At 36.8% G+C, this 8,492-nt stretch overlaps 1 long non-coding RNA gene across 1 annotated transcript in view; it reads right to left on the bottom strand.

The window, feature by feature from the left end:
- Positions 1-835: 835 nt before the first annotated feature.
- Positions 836-8,492, bottom strand: part of LOC125333469 — a 113,217-nt gene continuing 105,560 nt past the window's right edge. Inside the window, exon 3 of the long non-coding RNA XR_007206872.1 lies at positions 836-926. This is a non-coding gene — a long non-coding RNA (uncharacterized LOC125333469). The remainder of the gene's footprint in view (positions 927-8,492) is intronic.

Here is an 8,492-nt window from a genome sequence, read left to right as displayed (position 1 = left end):
TAAGAAGTGCTGCCCTCTTAATAGAAGTAATTTGCAGGTCAAAAGCGATGACAAGTGCACTTTTGTGGCCTTTAACTGTACAACAAGCTTGGATTTCTGACTACACCCATTCAGATGTCCAACTGACAAGCTCCATTTAAAAGTAATTGTGGTTAGAAAAAGGGACTAAACCGCAGAAACTTGCTCAGCATTTTGGTATTATCCACATAATTTCCCTATGCCAATGGTATCCAAGAGTGGGAGAATCCCCATTTTGATGAGCTGAGATAACTAACTCAAGCTCTCTGATGAATTTTCATTCAATGACAATGCTTCTGCAGTCTGATCTCCACATGTGCCTCTCTTCTTTGGCAGTTGTGGCTTATGCAGAGAACTCACAGAGCAGAACCAAGGATTTACACATCAATTCCTCAACCACCCTCCTCTGCTCCTGAAAGTGCACACAGAGAAGGGCAGTTCAGTCTTCCTCCCTCCTTTTCTTTGGGAAAACACACATATTTCTTTCTGTTGCCATAGATACATCATGCTTATTAAAATAAGACACAGCAATTTTAATTAGCCTCACTAGGTCATAAAATGAGATAATTATTTAGGTTGGAAAACAACTTGAGGTCGAGTCCAAATGCAAAATGGAACAGGCTGGAAAAGACAGTATAGATATAAACCCAAACACAGCTCTAGTTAAAAAGACAGAGCTCCCCAGATCCTGGGGTACACTATAGAGACCTCCAACTCCAGAGCCAAAACCAGTCTAATTGTGTTTCCCTCCCTTTGAGAGACAGTTTTTGGAAACAAAGAACATTTCCACTTTGCTATTTGAAAAGTTCTTACCAAAAATGGTTCCAAGCAAAGGCTAAAATTCTGTGACAGTGGTCAACTAGTTCAGGAAAAAACATCATCAAGCTATTGAAGCTTTCAAAAGATCCCTAAGGGAGAGAAAAAACAGTATTGGGTTATGGGTATTGCAGAAGACACATTTTTATAAAATAATGGAAATATTAGCCTTACAAACTACCGAGTCTGTGGGATAAAGAACCCATACAGGGAAATTCAGTCAGCAACATTTTTGTTCCATTCTTGTAATCATTTTTGCAAGAAAAAACACCTTCCTTGAACTTTTCCTTTACTTTTAGTGATAAAAAAGACACTTCAGGGCTGCAGCTTTAGTTATTATTATTATTATTCATAATAATAACAGTTGTGATGATACTTAGAGCAGACCAGCAATTTTTGAAGGATAAAAAAAGTTAAATCTTGGTAAACATTATTTCCAACAAGGATTTTACCCCTGGAAAAAAAATGATGTCAGGCATTTAGATCAATTTAAGTAATTTTATTTCTCCTAGTAACAGGAAGTGCTTCAATGAATTTAACTTTGTTAAGTGGAGACAAGCCTTGTTTTGAATGTTATTCAATGCATCTGGAAGACGACTAATAAAAAAAAAAGAGGAAAAAAAAGAGGCATTTACTAATGCCCTAGAAATTGCTCATCCTCTTGAACTAAAAATACTGAGTATATTGAGACTGTTGAAGATTTAAAAGAAATTGCTCACAGAACAGGAAGAAAACTGGAACTGCCAGATTATGTTAAAGAGTGTCCCCAAGGCAGGACAGCAGGAGTACAGCAGAAAGCACAGAGAGGCACACCAGGCACTAACAGAAGCAGGTATATAATGACTAATGCTCGTCAAAAACCTTTCATTCTCAGTATATTCCTGACCCAAAAGCTTTTCTCCTGGGGGTCCCTGGAGTTGGAATGATTCAGCCTTTGCTTGATGAATGAATTTAAATATGGGCAATTTCCTCTTAATAAGTGCATCTGGCAATGCATTGACATTCCAGAAATGATTTTTTAAAATCGTCCTGTAAAAATCAGCAGAATTACAAGCCAAGATGTGGGGAGGGAAGGGTTAATTCTGGTTGTTAATTTTGGTGCCTGGGAGTCAGAATTCCTATATGGTCATGGCAGGAATGGTCCAGAGCATCTAGGCTATGGGCTTACAGTTCCTGCCATTCCCAATGCAGGATGCGTGGGATAGAAGGCTGCTTTCACTCTGTGTCAGTGCCCCGGCAGGATGTCTGTGCTTTCCTTGGCTGGGGAGTGCATGAGAGTGTGTGTGTGTGTGTGTGTGTGTGTGTGAAAACACCAGTGACCTCAGCACTTGGGAGTTTACATCAAATAATGCCTCTCTAACTTCTGCAGTGAAGAAGCTCTTAAGGCAGTAGCAAACAAAACCGAATTGGGTTTGATAAGAGGTACTGAGATAGCGTAAAGCTGTTTCTGTAAATCTTTGAATAGTGCCTGAATTCAGTGGCTCTCCCAGTCCTAACTCCAATTCTGACCTAAGTGGGTAGAAGGCTTGTGCATGCCCAGGAAGACCAGACAGAAACATCAGGTCTGGCAGTATTGTGGGGTGCCCTTGTCACACACCAGAGACTGCAGCAAAGGCAGGTTAGGTAAAATGCCCAAAGTCAAGGAGAGTGGGACATAAAATGGGAGCTGAACTGGGGATAAACACTCACCCATTCACTTGTTAGAAGATAACTTCCTTATGTTCCCTGTCTTTAGCTTTACTTGGTTAATGGTATTGTTTTCCAACACTAATCTCTCTTACTCCTTTAACCAAAAAAACAAGGCTTCATTTAAAATAGAAGATTCTGTTTTGCTCTGAGAGACACAGGTCCACTAGTAGAAGCAGGAGAAATAAAAGTCACAGCAGACATAATAAGAAATCACGTGTCAACTCTGCAGGGTAGTGTTGTTATCCCAATTTCACTAGGGAAGGACGGAAGCAGTAAGAACAGCATTTAACAGGTAAAGTACGGTCTTCAGAATGGCTACAGTGAGAAAGAGCAGTGCAATTACCATCAAGTAAAATGACTTGGTAAATGAAGATACAAAATTCTTAACAAGTAAGTTTCACACAAATTACATTGTAAAGGACATATCAAGGTGCTGACTTTGGCATTACAGTTGAAAACAAAACAAGCAAAATTTTTCTTTTAGGCCTCAAAACCAAAGCAATTAGGATAAGAGCTATCACAGCATATATCATAACTGAGTTAATTCTTTAAATGAGATCTACCACAACACAGAAATACAGTCAGTCGAATGTAAAAATCAACACCTACAGGAACCTGCAAGAGTCATCTGCAATAGGAAAGAAACACATAAATAAAAAGAAAAAAAAAAATACTCTCAGTGGCCAAGTTTTCCTGAGACCATACCACATATAGTACATCAATTCATCAACTTGCAGATTATGTACCAACTTTAATGTTTCATTCTTTACAAGAGGAGATAAATTTCAGCAGCCTCACGTAGTGGTGCATTTTTACCCAGAAGCAAGAATGCAACACAGATGTCCTGTAAGTGTTATTTTATTATCCAGTCAAATATTTTAGATGTGTTTGAGGTAAAAAATATCCATGAAATTTATTTATGAAGTCCTGTGATAAGAACTATTTTTTTTTCCATTAAAAGCCTACTCAGGAACATCTTGTGCCCTAATGCAGCACTGCCTCTATGGGCTTATTGCATTAACTCAAGTCACTGTTGTAATAAGCATTTAGTTTAGCCTCTATAAATTCTGACACTAACTTAGACTGTAAAGAATTTTTCCATATTAAAATAGAAAATCTACTATTAATCACAAGATTATGCAAAATCGTATTAATGGAAATATTTCTAAGTTTAGCAAGTGAATCATCAATGGAAATTGCATTAACTGAGATGCATATCATATCCAGGCTGCTTCAGATTTGCTATTAAATTTAATATTTTCTTACTAAAATTACTGTTTTAAATACTTACAAATAACAGATTACGGAGAAGCATAAATTTGGGCACTGTTATTCTTAAGACACACCTTGTTTTCTGTGTGTTATAAAAGTGTTTCCAGTAAAGTGTTTTGCACAATATTAATTAAAATACAAACCAGAACTCTTTCCTCTTAACAGACCTCCTTTAAGAGAGTAGATTCAAATTTATGAGACATAACTTTCACCTATGAAAGAACAATGATCCTCATGAATAAGTACCTACAAATTTTCACACAAACCAATTTCTGAGATACAGGCTACTGGAGGCATGGGTTATACAGTGAACATACAGCATTTATCACCAAAAATATAACTACTGTCAGCAGACCAAACAGTAACTACACAGTAATTTATAATAAAAGGACATATTTACTAATGAAATGCCAAAATGCATTAACCTCTATCAAAAAACAGAAGAGTATAAGTCTTAAAGCTTGTTAAAATCAGATGCTCTGATATTATATTTTTTTTCAAACAGATCTACAATTTGATGTTCTATTGTTAGAGGAAAGAGAACAAGAAAATTGACTTTTTTTTTTTTTACTTTGATGATGCAAAAAGATAACCCTGGATTGTAATTCAGAGGTTCACTTGAAAAGGTTTCTTTTTCATTTGTATCAGTTTTCTTTTTTTTTATTTTTTTTCTTGGAGGTAATATCAAGCTATAATTTGTTCTTGCACACACTTTGATAAAAAGAGGGGAAAGAAAGCCCCAAAACCAGAAACAACTCCACTGGTAAGATCAGCTAAGGTTGCTTTGGGAAAAAGCAAGATTATCACATTTCTGCCTAGAATTTCACTCAGTGTATGTAAATATACAAACAAGCCATCCCTCATTTCACACAGATGGATCAAAACACAGCAGACTTCTATTGAATGAGTTATAAATTTTACCTAGACATGTTGATCCCGTATGTCCCTGGAGTTTCTGGACATCTATCTAATCCCAAAACCATGCAGCCCTCCTACTTGCACTTCAGCCACCTCATGCAGAACGGATGAACCCTCTCTGTCCTACTAGAAGTTTTCTCTTTCAGTCTTCTCCTCCCTTCTCTTCTATCACTTCTCTGGACCTATTCCAATATTAGCTCTTTTTTGAAGCTGTATAACTTGATTAAAGTACTAGCAGCCTCTTTAAGACAAATACTGATATATTCCCATTTCACCAGGAAACACCTTCCTTGGCCTATGCCAAAATTACATGTAGTGTTCCAAGGACTAAACCACACTGACAACTGTGGACATTCTGTCATCAAAGTTTTCTTGTTGATCTTCTGAACCATTGACAACCTCTAGAAGAAATAGCCATGACTTTCCCATGTAATATGACGCTGGTACATTACTGAATTTTCATATCATTCCTCACTCTGTTCTTCCAAGTTATACAGGACTTTTTACAAAACAGTGGTTCTTCCTCTACACGATTTCCATCTTTGTGCTCACTACAGCTTTAATACTTTATACTTTGTGCTACAGTTCTCCAAAGAAAATACCAAACACTTTTGACCTCATGAAAAATTCTTCAAAAATTTCACTAATAATTCTATTAGCTTTCAAGTAAATGAGATTTAAATTCTCCCTCACACGTTATCCCAGGTTAATAGGTTGAAATTATGTTCTGTACTACTTGCAATTTTAATTACATGATTCATCACTGGCATCAATACTTGTGTTCTGCATTACTGAATCCATTTTCTACTTTTGCAACAAAGAGGCTGGACTCACCTTTGGAAATAAAAATAAAATAAAATAAAATAAAATAAAATACCCAGTAATAAAAGAGCTAATATATCTGAACGAGGAGGGGGGAGAAACAAAAAAAAAAGAGAACAATTAAATGAGACTTAAACAATCAGAAGAACAATATTATTACCACATATCTTTGCAAAGATGATATACCTAGCAGGAAACTAAGTCAGTTCTGTATTCTTCTTCATGACTTCACATTACAGTCCCAAGATCATAATATACCTAAGATTTATTCCAGTTGCAGTTTTTATCTTAATTGTCACCCTCTAAAATATTTCAGGTGTGGATTTATTTCATCTTGTCAAGGTGCTGTGTCCTGACAGTGCCTTTCAGGCTCAATACAGGACTTACTTCATTGCAGTGCCTCTGACAGGCCTGTGACAGGCAGCACTCCCAGAATTACTGATGGGCTGCTTTGCCATTGCAGTGCCCAGTTCCTGACTGATGGCAAGACCTGAATTCTGCATTTTTGTCTCCAATGAATTATAATCCAGTTTGAGGATAAGACGTTGAATTTCTATGCCAGTTTCAATGACACCAAATGTCTTCCAGGTTATGACGTCACCTATATAACTAAAATTGTGTTTTCTGTTCTCCCTGCCCCATTTCTAGCACACATATACACCAAGTAGTGCTAACAGCATGAGTTATGATTTTTCAATAAAAAAGACCAAAGCAGGTCAAAGTAAAAGATTTTAGTTCCACAAAAATAAAAGCTTCATTTTTCTTAAAAACCAGGTAATTGTTCATTATTTAAATCACTGATAAAACAATGTCAGTTTCCTACAGCCCTTGAAAACCAATACACTCAGATACAACTAGATTATCTAAAAGTCCATGTTTCTTTCTAACCACTGAGGAAATTAAGTTATGGGGAAGTTATTGACTCCTGAGACAAATACCTGAGACTGTAATTTCTTCCTATGAGTCACTCTTGGAGTAGAATTCTGTGGTGTCAACCTGGCACACAAAGTCAGAGGTAAGACTGAGCATGAACACACTTTTTTCCAGGCTAAACACTAAGAAATAATTTAGCAACTCTATGTTTCTGAGACATGAAATAAGTAGGGTCAGACCTACAAATGTATAATGTAGATGCCAATCTTCAAATTCGATGGAAACAAGAAACCTAAACCATGTTCATCTGTCCTTACCCTTCAAAGACAAGGTGTTTGACAACAACAGCAAATGAAAACCAAACACAGCTAATAAAAGTTCCAGATATGTAGTGCCAGCAGTTTCAAATGGTGAAAAGGGAAATCATTTATCCAGCACAGTTTGGCTTTAGACATGCCCTTCAAATACTGAAAATACAAAAGCAAACTAAATCGGAATATCTTCCTACACTGCATGAGTTATAAGGTCAATATTGGAACTGCAGGGGAAAATCTGGCCAGTGTTCTGCAGAGGGTCAGACTACAAGATTACAATGGTCCCTTCTGATTTTCATATCTAGCAAGCTATGAATAATTTAGATAACTTTCCAGGACAAACAGAGGAACTGGAGTTTAAAAGCTGAGCAGGCAAAAAAATTTTTATCATCTTGCCCACCAACTGAGTTTAAGTAATATTTGCAAATATCTGAAAAAAAAAATTGTATTCAAACAGTAAATAACAGTTTTCACAGCTTTACCATGGTCACTATAGCTGGTTTTGGTGTTTCAATCTACTTACTACAGAGATTCAATCAAGAGTAGAGCTGCATGGAAACCTGACTAAAACAGGAAATTCCCCTTGGCTGAAGATTTTTATTCTGTTTGCAAATGAACACAGTAAAATTAACTGTGAAATGGCTTATTTGGTAATTGACTTAGAGATTCTTGGCCCTAAGAACATGAAGCCGTGGTTACACATCCACTTTAATCTGGCATTAGCCCAGGATGTTGCTGAAGAGGAGCATCCATCCAGACATCCAGACCAGCTTCCCTTTCCTGTTCCATGAGAGGACTGGTGTGGCTCACCAAGTGACTGCACAAGTGCTGGTGTGAGCACAACAGAGCCAGGGAGATCCTGTAGCCATGGCAATTGGAAGACAGGACTGAATTTAGGTCAGATTTAAGTAATGCCATGATCATGGTCTGAGTGTCTACCAGCTCAGTTGACTGAGGAGCCCAAGGTGATGGCTCAAAGAACAGGAATATTTACTTTCTCACTTGTATTAACTCTTATTCCCCAACTGGAGCAGTGGATGTAGTGACCTAAAAAGGTCATTACTTTTGTACTTGTGACCCAAAGATTTATTCAGTTTAGCAATTCCTTCATTACAATTCACACTGCGTCATTGCAGAGACCCAGAAAGCAAGCTGCTGAATACAAACATTTGAATTAAAGAAAAAAAATCAAACTCTGTCAATAAAGCCTTTATATGAACACATAAAGAGAAAACAAATGCTCCTGTCTTCATTCTCCAAAGGAACTCTGACTTGTGTGTTTGTATGTTAGGAATTCTATCAAATGACATGGGTTTTTAACTATGTTCATATCATAATAAAAAGAATAATGTCCTCTGTGGGGGAACAAAGACTTTTTAAAAAGCAGTGCATTTTGACAGGGAAAGCTTGAAAGATAGTGCATAAAACAGTAAAGATTAAGATAACTTTCTCCTCTCAGCCTTTAAAGGACATAAAAAAGGTGAAATAGCTTTCTCAGGATCCAATTTGGATCTAAGTTATTGATTATTACTATATAAAAGAATGTAATGGAAGACCTCCAGGATCTTCATAAAGCATTTAAAGTCTCTTAAACTACAAAACTGAGAAACATCTGGCAAAACAGGAGAACTGCACCAATGTGTTCATCAGATCTTTAGTTGGTTTTTTATATTCTTGTGTCCCATCTCACTAAGAAGCTGTGAAACTCTACAGTTGCTGTTCCTTCTTTCAGAACATTTCTGGAAAGGCAGAGAGGCATCGTCTCTGATC

The sequence above is a fragment of the Corvus hawaiiensis genome, chromosome 14 (assembly GCF_020740725.1).
Source record: "Corvus hawaiiensis isolate bCorHaw1 chromosome 14, bCorHaw1.pri.cur, whole genome shotgun sequence".
In the NCBI taxonomy this organism is placed as follows: domain Eukaryota; kingdom Metazoa; phylum Chordata; class Aves; order Passeriformes; family Corvidae; genus Corvus; species Corvus hawaiiensis.
This window is presented reverse-complemented; position numbering and strand designations above follow the sequence as displayed.